The sequence below is a fragment of the Macaca mulatta genome, chromosome 4 (assembly GCF_049350105.2).
Source record: "Macaca mulatta isolate MMU2019108-1 chromosome 4, T2T-MMU8v2.0, whole genome shotgun sequence".
In the NCBI taxonomy this organism is placed as follows: Eukaryota; Metazoa; Chordata; class Mammalia; order Primates; family Cercopithecidae; genus Macaca; species Macaca mulatta.
In genome coordinates, this window is record NC_133409.1 from 171,954,767 (window position 1) to 171,972,773 (window position 18,007).

The window sequence follows — 18,007 nt, forward strand, 5'->3', positions numbered from 1 at the left end:
CTGTTTTCCATCATTTACTTTAGTGTCTTTGGTTGTTCTCATTGAATGACTATGTGATTTCTCTGCTGTAAGTTCCTGAGGTTGGATTTCCGCTGCACAACAGGTCCCTACAAGTCCCCTTCTCAGTGTTCCTTGAAGATCTTTTGTTTTCTTGCTTGTTTTATAGTTCCCGGTGATCTCAGCTGCAAAATACTCCTTTGCGAAGTTGCTGTAACCAGAGGCCAAAACCTGTCCCTAGATTTAGAATCCATGGTTTGGGATGACTGTGACATTAATCACCCCACGCTCTCTGTCAACATGACCCAACACTGTCAGTACGTCCCCATCCTCATCCTCGGATCTTCAGCACTTACAGCATTTACAGGCCTTTCAACCATTGCACCAACAAGCAAAACAACAATTACAGAGAAAATGGACAGAAGTCAAAAACGAAAGAAAAGTTTTATGATCAATGAGCAAATTACAGGCAAACGTATTCATATTTAAGCATCAGGGGATATTTCATTTCTTCTGAGTAATCAATATGCTTTTCCTCATGGAAATGAGATTTTTGTAATTACCTGATCATGTTCTCCTTTACTGTAAAGGTCAGAGACAAATTTGATGCCCAATATCAGTAACTAGTAACTTATGGGCCCATCTGGGTTTTACATTTTCTCTCTGTATCATCTTTTCTATCAAAATTATTCCTCTCTTTTTTAGCTACTATCTTTTTTTTTTTGAGATGTAGTCTCACCCTGTCACCCACACTGGAGTGCAATGGCACGATCTTGGCTCACTACAACCTCTGCCTCCTGGGTTCAAGCGATTCTCTTCCCTCAGCCTCCCAAGTAGCTGGGACTACAGGTGCATGCTACCACACCCAGCTAATTTTTTAAAAAAATATTTTTGGGAGAGACGGGGTTTCACCATGTTGGCCAGGCTGGTCTCGAGCTTCTGACCTCAAGTGATCTGCCCGCCTCAGCCTCCTAAAGTGCTGGGATTACAGGCATGAGCCACTGCGCCTAGCCTTTAGCTACTATCTTTGATCACATGTGATTAGCCACATGTGAGAGCTCTGATGCTCGCTGAATGTATAAAGCAGCATGGGCTCTGCTACTGCCTGTGCTGAGCCAAGATGTTCCAGACTAGAAAGGGAGGGGCTCCAGAATTGTGGCTCATAGCAAGTTTTCTTCCATACACATCCACCACCAGGGTGCCAAGTGGAACAACTTGGTCTGTTGGCAATTTCACATCCTAAATCAACCTTTCCTTGCAACTTCCTCCTGCCTGTGGTGTGAAACCAGCCCAGACTTCCATCTCTACCATTATCAATCTCCCCTCCAGAGACCAATGCCCTTCCCAGAAATCTAGCCTCAGATATGTTTTTATATGTTTAACCCTCAAAGACAGCAGTCAGGGTTAGGATTCCATTTCTTTTTCGTTCAGGAGGCACCTCTGCCACTTTGTAATATCATCAATGCAAGCTTGACTTATTGGTGCCTGAAAACATCCACGCCCCAAATACTTTGCCTGGAACCTGGTCTAGGCGCTAACCCAAAGCCCTGCGACATCATCTGTAAGCCTTCATCACTGAAAGGCACACAGACTTCCCAGTTGCAGGTGGAGGAAGTGCACCCTCCACTCTCCTCACGTTCCCCTAGAAGGGAAGGGCTTCTCTGCATCCTCACACACACACACTGCTCCTTATAACGGTGCCTCCACCTGGCAAGAAACATATTTCAGCCTCCCCACAGGCTGCTTATTAGATGCAAAAGGGAAAAGTAGTAATTTACACCACGGGGAAATCAATCAACGCCCTGGAGGGGAGGAATGATCAAAATCAACAATGCCAGTGAGGTGAAAAGGACATCAGTGTCTCCAGAAATGAGACTTTTGGAGACAGACGCAGGACGACTTTCGCAGTATTTCATTTTCTTGCCACATCAGGAGGAAATGTCAGACAAAAACGCAATGAAGAACATTTGTTCTCTCCTTAAAAGGCACAGGGAAACCTACTCTGCTGCCTTTCATTGTTGTGAAAGATAAAGGAAGGCTGTGGGAATGTTTCTCATTAAAGGAGGCTGCAGAGACATGACAACTAGATCCAAATGCCGGGCCCTGGACTGAATCCCATCCCAGAGGAAATAAGAAAGGGCATTATTGGGTCAACTGTCATCATGGAAATACAGACTACCGTTGAATAAATTAAATCAATGTTAAATTTACTCAAGTGGATAAATACTTGGTGGTTCTGTAAGAGAATATTCCTCTTTTTAGCAAAGATGCACTCAAGTATTCTAGGGTAAAGGTCACTATATAGGCATGTGCGTTTCAGAAAAGCAATTTTATCTGTGTTAACAGTAAGTGGATCTCAGCAGAGGGTGTGTGCTAGTCTTACTCTCAAAGCTTTTCTGAAAATTTGGAATTATTTCCAAATGAAAAGCCAAAAAAATAACAACACTTCAATCTCATCTAGAAGAGTTTGCCCTCAGTAATAGAACCTGGGTTTAAATCTCATCTCTGGCTCTTTGATGAGCTACTTCACTTTCTGCAAGTCTTGATCTCCTCACCAATAAAATGGGCATAATCATAGTCGCTATATCATAGGCTTGTTAGAAGACTGAAACTTACAAATTAAAATTTACAAAGCATTGAGAACAGGGTCTGGCACATAGTCAGCTTCATACAAATGTTTAACAAATATATTCCCATCACCATTCTGAAATTGAAAACAAAAGAAGCACACAAAAATTTTCCAAATCTAAGAATTTCCTCTTGGGATCCGCTGACTGACTAAAATAATGTTAAGTCAATGTTTTCATAGATTGAGCATGAAGCGTGTGTTAATTGTTGGGTGACCAAGCAGAATCAAGTACAGTTGATCAAGCTGGGTTGGAAACGTGGACAAGCTTAAGCTACTCACGACATTTCACTTTTGCAAAAGCCGTGAGATATATTAAATAGATAATGAGCTAAACTAAGCACAGATAAAATAACTACTCAGTAATCTTCTAAACACATTTTTGGTATAATACTGAGCTTTCAGGAAATCAAGGGGGAAATATGATAATATCCTATATGGCCTAGCCTTGTTATAGGGTGCAAAGTAATTAAACATCACAGGAGAATGACTTGTTACATACCAAACATGTGGTAAAGGAAAGGCAAAAACTGCCTATCTTTGGCCTCTACAATAATTTTTTCCTGGAGGAGAGCAGAGTTGGGGCAACTAGGAGTCTCTTTAGAAAGCTCCCAAAGTCTCTGGCCATTTGGCCGGGAAAGCCCTCATGTCAGCAGGGCTGGTGTGAGCACTGTCTTCACACCTCCCAGGGTCAGGTAGCTGCAGGCATCTTTGGGAAGCCACATGGTTAATCCCCCAGGTTCCAGGAAGATGACTACCTACAGCATCCAGGTGGATGGCAGGTCAAGGTGACCACATTGAAGTGTGATGAATGTTCACAGAGGTTTCTGCAAAGATTTACAAGTCATCCATCCCTCTAGCTATGCTAAGCTTTATCCTGATCAAGCTAAGCCACCCATGAGTTTGCACCTGGACCACCCTGTCTTGGCCTCTCATATCTCATAGAACTCCTCTTCCTCTCTGACATAACAGCCCTGCTCCTGTTATAAGAAATAGCTTCACTGTTCTGTTGATAAAGTGATGAACTTTTTTATATTATTATTTTAAACAAGAAATGGATTTAAACAGCAAGACACTTGACTTGAAAGGAAATCTACCTAGGATTCATTTGTTTTAGAGGAATTTGTCCCACCTTAAAAACTGATTGTCCTAAATGCAACAGCTATGTACAAAAAAAGTCATAAGATTCTCCTTGATTTCACAATGATAACTGAAACATATTAGAATTCTCTAATCAAATAAGTGTGCAAAGGAGTCTGTTGTCATTGCTATTGTTTGTCAAACAATGAAAGTAAAAACCTTAATGGGAAACAAAAATAAAAGTGGAGCAAGCACACCCAGCACACCACTAATGCATTTTTGTTTTTTTTCTTCCAAGACAGAGTCTTGCTCTGTCGCCCAGGCTGGAGTGGTGCGATTTCAGCTCACTGAAACGTCTGCCTCCCGGGTTCAAGTGATTCTGCTGCCTCAACCTCCTGAGAAGATGGGATGACAAGAGCACGCCACCATGCCTGGCTAGTTTTTGTATTTTTAGTAGAGACGGGGTTTCACCATGTTGGCCAGGCTGGTCTCAAACTCCTGACCTCAGGTGATCTGCCCACCTCGGCCTCCCAAAGTGTTGGGATTACTGGCGTGAGCCAATGTGCCCGGCCTAATGGGTTATTTTATAAGAAGGCTTTTCTCTACCTCATTTCCTTTTATTGTCATTCAACGATATCAGTGACCATTTAGTTAAAAAAAATAGCTTTATACAATAGATCTGGTCACATTATGCCAGTTACTTGATGTACAGTGAAGGGAAGGTACAAATGATGGGATAGAGAGAATTATGTGTACAAGTCAGGATGGGCTGGGCTCCAACAGTAATTTGCTAACTCAAAGCGTTTTCGTGTCTGTGGGTTCTGGTGTAAGATCATGCATCATGTGCATTTTCTTTTCTTTTTTCTCTCTTTTTTTTTTTTTTTTTTTTTTTGAGATGGAATCTCACTGTCGCCCAGGCTGGAGTGCAGTGGTGCAGTCTCTGCTCACTGCTGCAACCTCCGCCTACCAGGCTCAAGCGATTCTTCTGTCTCAGCCTCCCAAGTAGCTGGGATGACACGTGCACTCCACTACACCTGGCTAATTTTTGTATTTTTAGTAGAGATGGGGTTTCACCATGTTGGCCAGGCTGGTCTCAAACTCCTGACCTCAAATGATCCACCTGCCTCGGCCTCCCAAAGTGCTGGGATTACAGGCGTGAGTTACCGTGCCCAGCCTATCATGTGCATGTTCATTCTTCATTTCCAACTGTGCAGGTGCATCTGTTTCACTGATTATCTGCCCGTCAAACTAGAATGTGATCAGCCTCGGTGACAAATCCTGGCCTTCACACTAGGTTTGTATTCAGTCACTAGTGCTCTGTGTCTCCTCTTCACCAGAATGATCCTGTCCTACCTCCTTCAAATGAATTTGATGTCATTTCCTGTTTTGACCCTCCTTAGGTTTTGCATCAGCTGTGGCAGGGGCTGAGGACCCCTTGGTTACCACACCACAAAAGATATGCCAGGTCTGCACCCCACAAGCATGGGAGAAGCCAAGGAAGGTGCAGCAGGAAGAAGGGAGGAGGGAGTGATGCTTTTAAGTATTCAGCTACACACCAGTGTCTCTTTTTTTTTTTTTTTTTTTTGAGACGGAGTCTTGCTCTGTCGCCCAGGCTGGAGTGCAGTGGCGCGATCTCAGCTCACTGCAAGCTCCGCCTCCCAGGTTCACGCCATTCTCCTGCCTCAGCCTCCCGAGTAGCTGGGACTACAGGCGCCTGCTGCCAGGCCCGGCTAATTTTTTGCATTTTTAGTAGAGACGGGGTTTCACCATGTTAGCCAGGATGGTCTCGATCTCCTGACCTCGTGATCCACCCGCCTCGGCCTCCCAAAATGCTGGGATTACAGGCGTGAGCCACCATGCCCGGCCAAACCAGTGTCTCTTTCTAAGGACCACCTTGAGAAATTAAAGCCAAGCTCTCCTGAATGGCTGTGTTGGTTGCTGCAGGGCCCAAGCCTTGCTTCTGTGGCCCCTTCTGTTCTCCCTAAGGGAGCTTACCTAATCCACCAGCCTGCTCCAAACTGCAGGCGTCTCTGTCTTCACAGTAGCCAAGGCCTTTCACCTGGCCTCCTTGTTTCCCCACTCGCCGGATACAATACAAGTCCCACACAGCAGCCAGGAGAGCCTTTACAAACAAGAACCACATCCCACGCCTCACCTGCTCAACCCCGGCCAGTCCTCCTCTTTGCCCTTTGCCTCGCTGACCTCTGACCTCAGCTCAACCTCACCTCCCACATTCCAGCCACGGGAGCATCTTCTTGGTCTCTCAGATAAGCCAAAGCCATTCCACTAAAGACCTTTGCACCAGCCACCCTGCCGCCCTGCGGCTCCCCTCCCGGACACTCAGGAGCCCCCTTATTGTCACCCAGAGCCCAGCCACCTACGCTTCCAAAGTCCCCTCCAGCCACCTCCCAGCACACTGTGGTCTCCAGAGTCTCTCAGAATGCTCATCGCTTGCCTTTTTCTCTCTTTCTACTTCCACCTAAAATGTGATCTCACGAGAGAAGAAACCTTGCTCCACTGCCGTGTTCTCACAGTCAAAAAGTGCCTGGAATAGGATATCCGCTAACAAGCATTTATTGAATGAGTCTAATGGGCATGGTAGATTTAATTTCCATGTGTGATTTTCTCATTGCTATGATCCCTAGGACACTCAGAGTCGAAGGCAAGGCTCACTTCTCCTACTTGCACAAGACCTTACGATGTGCATTTGAGGGACCCATCGCAGCTCTGGCCTGTTTCTCTCCTATGTTCCTCTTGTACCGATTTGTTCATCTTAAGAAATATTTATAAAAGGCTGAATGCATCATTGAGCCTTTCTCAGCTCTTAATAAAACGTGGTGTTGTGTAAATACATTGGCAGCTGGCTTTTGCTAAATAGCACAAGATAGATTTCTGCAGGGAACAAGAGAAATCAGTCCTCAGTGTCATTCACCAACCACAAGTGGGGAGAGCAAACTCAGATGCCCTCCCTATTGGAGTCAGTGCTGCAATGGCCCAGAAAACATCACGTCCTCTGCAGGAGGCAGGTGTGAATTCCCAGGTCACAGGTAAAGTCGGTCAACAGGTGACAGGAGAGCAGACACCAGGCTGAGCCAGCCTCAGGGCCACAGCAAAGGCAAACAAGGTAAGAAGGAAGCAGACTATCCACTCAGAGGCATCCATAGGACACTTTTAAATTTTTTAAGTTTTATTTATTCATTTTATTTATTTATTTATTATTTATTTATGTATTTATAATTTTATATTTTTCTGAGATGGAGTCTCACTCTGTCTCCCAGGTTAGAGTGCAGTGGTACAATCTCTGCTCACTGCAGCCTCCACCTTCGGGTTCAAGTGAATCTCTTGCCTCAGCCTCCTAAGTAGCTGGGATTGCAGGTACATGCCACCACGCCCAGCTAATTTTTGTATTTTTAGTAGAGACAGGGTTTTGCCCTGTTGGCCAGGCTGGTCTCAAACTCCTGACCTCAGTTGATCCACCTGCTTCGGCCTCCCAAAGTGCTGAGATTACAGGCATGAGCCCCCGCACCCAGCCCATTCATTCATTTTAGAGATGGGTCTCCCTCTATCGCCAGACTGGAGTGCAGTGGCACAATCAGAGCTCACTGCAGCCTCAGACTCCCAGCTTCAAAAGATCCTCTCACCTCAGCCTCCTGAGTAGTTGTAAGTCAAGTAATACTTCTTTATTTCTTATAGCATTTCTTTCTTAAAATTTTTTTAAATTTTTAATTGTGGTAAAAATTTTTAAGTGTTCAGTTCAGTAGTGTTAACTGTATTCACGTTGTTATGCCACAGACCTCCAGCACACTTTCATCTTGCAAAGCTGAAACTCTGAACCTGTTAGACAGTTCTCCACTCTCCGCTGCCCCAGCCCTTGAACCATCATTCCACCTTCTGTCTTTATGAATTCTGAAGTCATACAGTATTGTCTTTTTGTGACTAGCTGATCTATCGTAGCATAATGTCCTCAAGGTCCCTTCATGTTGTAGCATGGGTCAGAATTTCCTTCCTTTTTAAGACTGAATAATATTCCATTATATGTTTATACCATGTTTTGTTTATCTGTTCCTACATTGGTGGACATCCCTTGACCATGGTTGAATGGGACACTTTGACATCTAAGTATGTCCGGCTCTGATCTGAGGGACATCTGCCCAAGCCAGGGCATCAGTCAGCACCCACCTCTCTCATGAGCCAGGAAGAAATCCTACAGCCACGCAGACCATGCCAGTCACAGTCTCCATATTCAGTTAGAGCCAGACTGCTGAGCATGCTTTTGATCAGCTTGCCTTGTTTTATGTATCTGTCTCAAGCCTAGTCCACTTTTCCCACACCTTCCAGCATGCATAACCACTCTGCCTGCATTTTGCAGACAACCTCTGCTTGGGTGGTCTGGCCTAGCAAAAGGCACTACCATCCACCCAACTTATGAAGCCTGAAAGGAAAATCATTCCATTCCTGCAGGCCCCATATCCAACCAATGGCCAAGAGTAGTAGATGTGAACCTCTAACATCACAGAATCTGCTCACTTTCATTATTCCCATGGCTGTTTCCTTACTGCCAGGTGCCATCATTGCAAGCTGGGCAACTGCAAGGGCCTCCTAACTGACCTCCCCGATTCCACATACCCTGCCCTTTCCCATCTGATCTCCACCCTGCTTCAGGGAGACCATCCCCTGATTCTGATATGATCCTGCCACCCCCTAAGGGCACCCCAATGCCCTCTCTTGGTGTGGCCTACAAGACCCTCCTTGAGTGAACCTCATCTCCTGCATCTCATCTTGTCCACATCTGCTTCAGTCTTGCATGAAACCCCTCTACACGTACAAGACGTGCCATACCTTCCTAAATCATTCCTGCTGTTTCTCCTGCCTGGCACACATTTACCTTTGCTTCACCGGCCTGATTCTACGACATCATTCATGAAGCACCTCGTGCTCTGCATCATTCCTGAGCCCAGGCCCTTTCCTCCCGTACAGCCTCAATATTGGAGCACCTGTTTCACACTCCTCCTTCAGTTGTTGGAGGAATCATTTCTTTCCCCAGATTCCCACAATCAGTCTGTGTTCTTTGCACAAGTCCTCAGGGCAGAAGGTCATATTCCCATCCCCACTCCCCCACCACCTTCTTTTCTATGGTAAGGAGACATTTCGTAGTGTAATAGTACATAAGAGCTTTTCAAAAGCCCCATTGTTAAGCCTGAGTAGCATATAAACAAATGCACTTAAAAGGAATGTTTAAATTGTGAATTATAGGTACAAAAGGCACCATAAACAATTTAAACTAGTGAAGAATTGCCCTGCTGTGTGTCTCTGTTCTACGCAAGTATTCATGCACAAGGGCTGAGTCACAGATCAACAATGAAGAATGGGCATTCAGTTCCGTGGCAGAAACCGTGAATGCTGAGGGCATAGACAGACATTCGTTTTATGTCCCCTGGTCTCAGCAGTCGATGAAAAATTAGGCTTTCTGTCTGAGGCTTTCTTTGTCTGAGCTCAAATTTCATTTTGAAAATTCCGAACAAGCTCTCTTCAATTAAAATGAATCATTTTCCCACATTATAAGAAATGTAAAACGTTTCTGAACAAAGTTGGTTGAGCTTGGGGAACTGGTTGGTCAAAAAAGAATGAAGGCTGTCAAATGACTTTAATAAGATTTTGGATGAGTGGGATGAGGTTTTTAAAGGAAAGATGTTTCTTGAAGGCACATACCTTTTTTGTATTAGCAGTTTTGGGAAATTGGAATTTGGATAATCCTAGGCTTAAACAGGAATAATAGAAAGAAAACATGGCCATCTGCTTTTCTTAATGTTTTCACGGAAAGACAACTTTTAAATTTACAAGACTAACTACAATGTTCTCTCCTGCAGATCCAACTTCATATTTTAATGTGAATTATCTCAGATTGATTATCTCAATAGAACAACATAATACAGTGCCATATTTGGAATTTGGAAATAACATTTTCAGGTTTCTCAAGAAGGTGTCTGTCTTCATATTCATGTTTTAAATTAAGACAGCACCCTTCGAAAAGCAACTGGAAATTTAGAAACTTGAAACTAAACCCAATTAATTAATTTTCACTCAAAAGTAAGAAAAAACAACAAAACTAACCAAAACGAAGTAGAAATAATAGTAGAGATAAAAACAAAAGGAATTTAAAAACAAAAAAAAGAAGTAGAATTGATGAGTAAAACCAAGATTTTTGCTTTTAAAAGTCTAGCAAAAAAAGAAAAAAGAAAAAAGATTAACCTTTTCTGACATTTCATGTAAATGATATCACACAATAGGTGGACTTTTGTGATACTTATCATGTTTTTGGGACTCACCCATATTGTAGCATATATAAGTACTTCAGTTCTTTTATTGCTGAGTAATATCCTATTGCATGGATATCCTACATTTTGTTTATTCATCAGTTGATAGACATTGGATTGTATCCACTTTCTGGCTATTGTGAGTAATGCTGTTATGAACATTCATGTACACGTTTTTGTGTGGACATGTTTTTTTTGTTTGTTTGTTTGTTTGTTTTTTTTTTTGAGACGGAGTCTTGCTCTGTCGCCCAGGCTGGAGTGCAGTGGCGCGATCTCGGCTCACTGCAAGCTCCGCCTCCTGAGTTCACGCCATTCTCCTGCCTCAGCCTCTCGAGTAGCTGGGACTACAGGCGCCCGCCACCGCGCCCGGCTAATTTTTTTTGTATTTTTAGTAGAGACGGGGTTTCACCGTGGTCTCGATCTCCTGACCTTGTGATCCGCCCGCCTCGGCCTCCCAAAGTGCTGGGATTACAGGCGTGAGCCACTGCGCCCGGCCATGTTTTCATTTCTCTTGGGTAGATTCCTAGGAGTGGAATTGCTAGGTTACATGGTAACTTTATGTTTAAAGTTTTGAGGAACTGCCAAACTCGTTTCCAAAGGGACTGCACCTTTTACATTCACACTGGCAAGGTATGAAGTTCCAGTTTTCTCCACATCCTCACTAACACTGGTTACTGTCTGTCTTTTTTTATTATAGCCATTCCAGCGGGTGTGTAGCAGTATTTCCTTGGGGGTTTTAGTTGTACTTCTCTAATGACCAATGATGCTGAGCATGTTTTCATGTGCTCATTATGCACTCATTATCTCCTTTGGAAAAATGTCTATTCAAATCCTTTTCCCACTTTTTAGTTGGGTTATGTCTTTTATTATTGTAAGAATTCTTTAGATAGTCTGGATATGAGTCCCTTTTCAGATACGTGATTTGAGAACATTTTCTGTGTGTTTTTTTTTTTTTTCACTTTCTTGATGGCATTCTTTGAAGCACAGAAGTTTTTAATGTTGACGAAGTCCAATTTATCAATCTTTTCTTTTATCATGTGTGCTTTTGTTGCCATAACTAAGAAATCATTGCCTAATTCAAGATCATAAAGAGTTACTACTGTGTTTTCTTCTGAGTTTAATGATTTTAGCTTTTATATGTAAACATGTGATTCACTTTATTCTGTATGGTAGGATTTCAGGGTACAAATGGATTTTTTTGCATGTGGATATTCAGTTATTCAGTTCTTTCAGCATTTGTTGAAAAGGCTATTATTTTCCCATGAAATTGTCTTGGCTGCTTTGCCAAAAATCAATTGACCAAAAGCATATAAGCTTATTTTTGGATTCTCAATTATATTTTATCGGTCAATATGTCTATCCTTATAACAGTAAAAAACAGTCTTGATTTCTATAGTTTTGTAATAAGTTTTGAAATCAGGAAATATGAGTAACCAATTTTGTTCTTTTTAAAGATTAATTGGGCCACTCTGGTTTCCTTCCATGCACATATGAATTTTGATAGAAATTGTGTTGAATCTGTAGATGAACTGGAATATTGCCATCCCAACAATATTGTCTTTCAATCTGTTAATATGGAGTATCTTTCCATTTATTTAAATCTTCTTTAATGTTTTTCAATACTATTTTGTAGTTTTCAGTGTACAAGTTTTGAGTTTTGTACTTCCTTTGTTAAATTTATTCCTAAGTATTTTATTCATTTTGATAGTCATGTAAAGAGAATTGTTTTCTTTATTTCATTTTCAAACTATTTATTACTACTGTATAGAAATATAATTGATTTTTTATATTGATCTGTTCAACTTGTGTATTAGTTCTAATTGTTTTTTAGTAGATTCTTTGATCTTTTTAATATACAAGATCATGTCATTTGTGAATATAAATAATTTTACTTCTCACTTACCAATGTCAATCTTCCTTTCTTTCCTTCTTTCTCTTTCTTCCTTCCTTCCTTCCCTTTTTTTTTTTTTTTTTGTTCTATGGTACAATGTGGAAATGGAAAGAGTGACATCCTTGTCCTGTTCTGAACTTACTGATTTTTAGATATTTGATATATTTCTATCAATCGCAGTCATTATTCTCTTTGTGACCTCAAATTCTCCCATTTTTTGGCCAGTGGGAGCTTCTTCTACTTAATTCCTATGGTCTTTAAATGTAATCACACCAGTCTTTGATTGCTTCCTCACTTTCTAGTGCAATAGTGTGCCCCTAGATCCAACTAGTGTTTTCCTGCCCCAGATCTAGGATCATTCAGTTTCCCAAAAACTCATTTCCTTTATGTTGGAAACAGTACTGAGAGACCACAATCTGGATATTAGAAGTGACCAGTGCTATGAGTAATTATTGCATCTAGATCCTATTTGACAAGGCTAGGAAATAAGATGGTGGTGGTGTTATTTTATAAAAGGGAAAAGCCACAACTTCATAGTTATATATATATATATATATATATTTTTTTTTTTTTTTTTTTTTTTTGAGACGGAGTCTCGCTGTGTCGCCCAGGCTGGAGTGCAGTGGCCGGATCTCAGCTCACTGCAAGCTCTGCCTCCCGGGTTTTTACGCCATTCTCCTGCCTCAGCCTCCCGAGTAGCCGGGACTACAGGCGCCCGCCACCTTGCCCGGCTAGTTTTTTGTATTTTTTAGTATAGACGGGGTTTCACCGTGTTAGCCAGGATGGTCTCGAACTCCTGACCTCGTGATCCGCCCGTCTCGGCCTCCCAAAGTGCTGGGATTACAGGCTTGAGCCACCGCGCCCGGCCATAGTTATATTTTTAACTTAAATAAAAAAATAAAGTTTTACTTATTTTCTCTTATTTTATCCTTTGATCTCATTTCTTGTACACTGAAAACCTTGATTCCTTTTAAGAGTAATATAATTATTTGTTTGTCATATAACAGTCTCAAAGTAACAGTTTGAATATTCATATAACAGTTTCCAAGCAACAGTGACAATATTACTACTAACAATTAGATACTGAATACCATTTGAGAATTTTTGGTAGTTCTTCTCATCAGTAGAATATATGATCTGAGATGTACAGTCAAATTACCATATCCTAAATTCACTTGCAATATCTTCCTCTTTATGACTCTTGCACCAACTTGATAGACAGGTTCATTTGTTTCCATCCATTTACCATTTTTACTGATTATTTTCACTCCTTTAAAGTTTAATTTTTGTATTTTAATTATGTTAAATATTTATAGGGTTTTATAACAAGATATTTTCACAGAGGTTCACTCCCATTCATGTCCCTTCTACCCTATTCCTACCCTCCCCATAAGTAAATATTTTATTAGTTTTTATTTAACCGTCAACTTTTTTCTTTTTGAAAAGTACTCCAGTACAACCTAGGATAGAAATGGCAAGAGTTGACATTCTTTAGTTATTTCCATTTTCAAGGTAAAACTTTCAGTATTTCACCATTATGTATAGTGTTTTCTGAATCATTTTTGTAGTACTTTATCAGATTTTGAAAAATCTATTTTATTCCTGATTTGCTGAAAGTTTGTTTTGCTTAAAATGTTTAATGAAAAATAGGTGTCAATTTTTAGCAAATGTATCTTCCGTATCTGAGATGCTCATATGATTTTTTCCCTTTTTTTCCTTAATGTGGGGAATTACATTGATTGATTTTCAAATGTTAAACCAACCTTGCAGTTATTTAAACCAAAATTGGCAGTATCATATTATCCTTTTTATATACCACTGGGTTCAATTTGCCAATATTTTGTCTAGAATTTTTGCATCCATGTCTACGAAAGAGACTGACTCAAGAATGCCCTTTTTTGCAATTTCCTTGACACATTGTGCTAGCTTCATAAGAAGAGTTTAGAATTGTTTCCTCCTTGCCCATTCCATTAATGTGAGCTAAACTGATTGAAGTATTAATCAAGCTTTTTATTGTAGCATATAGTTATGTTTTGTTCTTCAAACCAGTTTGACAATCTTGATATTTTACTTGGGACATTTTATGTATTTATATGGGGAGTATTTTATATATTTATCTCAGTAATGTAAATATATAAACTACCTCAAGTAAAATATCAAGTAATGACTGATATATTTGGGTTCATTTACACTTATTATTTGTTGTATATTTAGCTCATGTTTTTCCTTCCCTTCTTGCTTTCTTTTGAATTATTAATAGTCTCTCCCTTTATTAGCTTTTCAATCATAAAATATTTTACTATATTTTAGTGCTTATGTTAGAGATTATAATATGAATCTTTGACTTACTACTGTTAAATACAAATTAGTACTTACACTTCCCCAAAATATGTTCATTCCTTAGGATACTTTTCTCCATTTGCCTCATGCTGTCTTTTGTTTTATGGCTGTCATATATTTCAATTCAACATTAATTCTAAACCACAATATCCAACATTATTGTTGGATAATGTTCTTTCCTCAGCACACTTTTCTCTATTTGCCCCATGCTGTCTTTTGTTTTATGGATGCTGTATATTTCAATTCAACATTAATTTTAAACCACAAAAGACATTATTATTGTTGGATAGTCAATAGTCACTTATATTTACTGATATATTTACTTTTTCTATTGATCTTTATTCCTTCCTACATCTCTGGATTTCCATCTGGGACCACATTCCTTGTGCCTAAAGAACCCCTTTAAAAAAAGAAGTACTGACTTTTTGGCATACAGTTCTATGAATTTTAATGCATGTATAAATTTGTATAAGCCCTACAACAATTGTGATGCAAAACACGAATAACTCCATTTAACATTTCTTCTAATAGAAGTTTATCGGTGACAGACTCATATTACTATTAGTTTATGCTTTTCTGGAAATATCTTTATTTTGCTTTTATTTTGGAAGGATATTTTCACCAGATATAGAATTCTAGACTGGCTGTTGTCTCTCTTCTGCCTTTTAAAGGTGTCATTCCATCATTTAGTTTTCATCACTTCCATTGAGAAGTTAGTTATTAATCTTATCATTGCTTCCTTGAAGTAATGCATCTTTTTTCTCTACTTGCTTTTATGATTTTCTTGCCTTTAATTTTTATTAATTTGATTATAGTATGCCAAAGCGTCATTTTTGTTGCCTTTATTTGGCTTTAGGTTCTTAGTAATTTTTTATTCTATGACTCAATATTTTTTACCCCTTTTGGAAAATTCTTGTTTATTATCTCTACTAATATTGCTTCTGCCACATTCTTTTCTTCCTCCCTCCTTGAACTCCAATTACACAGGTTAGAAAGTTTCATATGATAGACCATGTCTTATATGTCTCCTATACACTTTTGTGTTTTCCATCCTTTTTTCTTTCTGTACTTCAGTTGAGATATTTTCTACTGACCTATCTCCAGCTCACCAGTCCTTTCTTTGGCTGTGACCAACTTGCTGTTAAACCACGTCTATTGAGTTCTCCTTTTTATTAACTGTATTTTTTTTCTTCGGTGCTAGAATTTCTACTTGCTTTTTTAAAAATATAGATTCCAGATTAGCTGGTGGAGTTGACCCCCTGCAGAGGTCATGTTTAGGTAGCAAGGGGGGTTTTTAGTTCATAATTTTCATTTTTTTTTTCTTTTGAGATGGAGTTTCACTCGTCACCCAGGCTGGAATTCAATGGCGTGATCTTGGCTCACTGCAACCTCCGCCTCCTCAGTTCAAGCGATTCTCCTTTTTCAGCCTCCTGAGTAGCAGGGATTACCAGCACCTGCCACCACGCCCAGCTAATTTTTATGTTTTTAGACGAGATGGGGTGTTGCCATGTTGGCCAGGCTGGTCTTGAGCTCCTGACCTCAAGTGATCTGCCAGCTTTGGCCTCCTAAAGTGCTGGGATTAGAGGCGTGAGCCACCATGCCCTGCCCCTAGTTCACGATTTTCTAGCTGCAGCGTAAAATACGAGTGCATGGGTAAAATCCGGATCCAGAAGAAGAGGAAGTGGTCAAGATTCTTCCAGGCCAGCTGGACCTGTGGCTGCCCAGAGGCCATGATGAACAATCTCAACAAGAGGAACCACCAGCTGAGAGTCAGGATATTGAAGCTGGACAAGAGAGAGGAGGAGGAGCACCTGTAGCTGAAGGTGAGGAGGAAACTGAACTGGAAGGTGACTGCCAGGAAATGGGTCTGGGAAAGAGTGGGAGTGAGTATGGAGATGGCCTCAGTGTGAAAAGGAAGATTCTGCCTAACCTACAGTGTACTAGAATTCTAGAAGGTGGTGGTGGATGGGCAGCTGTGATTTAAAAAGAAGACAAGCTGAGGCCACAAATGCTGTTGGTATATTGAAATTTTGACTTACTAAATTCTCTCAATAAAGCTTTACAGTTCTCTCTAAAAATATATATACATTCCAGTTCTCTAGTAAAATTCTTCATTTTGTAATTTCTTTTCTTGATCACAATAATTACAATTAAAGTCTGCATCTGATAGCTACAACAATCTGGGACACATGTGAGTATATTTCACCATGTTTTTTCTCTTGACCCTCTTTCTTGAATCCTACTAATTTTGAATTGAATGCTGATCACAGGGCCTAGAGGCTCTGGATGGAGTTACTTTCCTCTGAAGAAGGGTTACCCCATGGTCTGACAGGCTGCTGGAGTAAGGTCGGTTTATCTCAATCCAATCAAGGACTAAGATGAGGAAGGCTGGGTTGCAGTAAGGCTTGATTAGCCCTCATGCACTCCCTTTCCAATGGTCTCAACTGAAAGCCTAGCACATTTGCTAAATGCTACTTCCTTGAATCGCGTGAACCCGGGAGGCGGAGGTTGCAGTGAGCTGAGATTGTGCCACTGCACTCCAGCCCGGGCGATTGTGCGAGACTCCATCTCAAAAAAAAAAAAAAATAACAATAATAATAAAAATAATAAAAAGCTACCTCCTTGTCAGTTCCCAAACTCTGTTTTTTTTTATCTCCATTACAACACAAGACTGCTAAAATTCCACTCTGCTTTCCAGTTGCTTTTCCCGGCTTGACTTTCACCCTACATGGCTAACACTACGCACTTCAGAGAAACCATCAGATGTCAGGGTCACTCCTCTGCACCTCTCTTCTTTGTGGAACCAAGACTTCTTGAACCTAGCTGATTTGGAAACCCCACACTCCAAGTTTTATCACCTCAGACCTGTAAGACTGTGAGGATTCTGCTGCTTTTCCTGCCCTTCCAAGTCTCTACCAAGCCTCTCAGCCTCTTTCTTCGTGCCAAGAATTAGCAAATGCCAAGCGGAAAAATCAGCTTTCAGAATGTTGGGCTCACTTCAGTGGGATTCTCTTCTCTCTGGTTTTGACCCTTCATCTCTGAGGTGTCTCAGCGACTCTCTGAAGACTTCAGACAGATCCCTTTCAATCGTATCTCTCTTTTTCTGTTGTTCTCAGTGGAAGCATCAGTTTTCTACTAACTATTCCATCATATCTAAAAATGGAAAGTGTCTTCTTGTTTCACTTTCTAGATATACTGTAGTTTTTATTCAACCCATTCTCTGCTGAAAAACATTTGGGTTGTTTTGCAGCCTTTTGCTATAACAGATAACGCCATAGAGTATAGCACCACATGTATGCATATATCGCCACTGGATATGTGAGATCAAATCCTGGAAGCATGATTGGTGGATCAAAGGGCACATACATATGTAATTTGCATATACTGATTTGCCAGTTTCCCATCATAAAATTTGTGCCATTTTATGTCCTCGCTTGCAGTGTATGAAAGGCCTTTTTTTTTTTAACCACAGCTTCACCAAAAATTTTACATTGTCAGGGAATTTTGTCAATTTGACAGATGAGACAGTGTCTCAGTAGTTTTGACATGCATTTTGTTTACTGTGCATGAGGGTGATTAGCATGTTTTTCTGTGAACTCTCTATTCATACTTTTGCCTTTTGTGTGTGTGTAGAAGAGAGTCCTTTTTGTCTCAATTTTTAGGAAATCATTATATTAAAGCATGTTAATATTTGGTAATAAAGGTTGCCAAATTTTTCCCAATTTGTAATTATCTTAGACTTTCCTTGTTTTTTTTTTT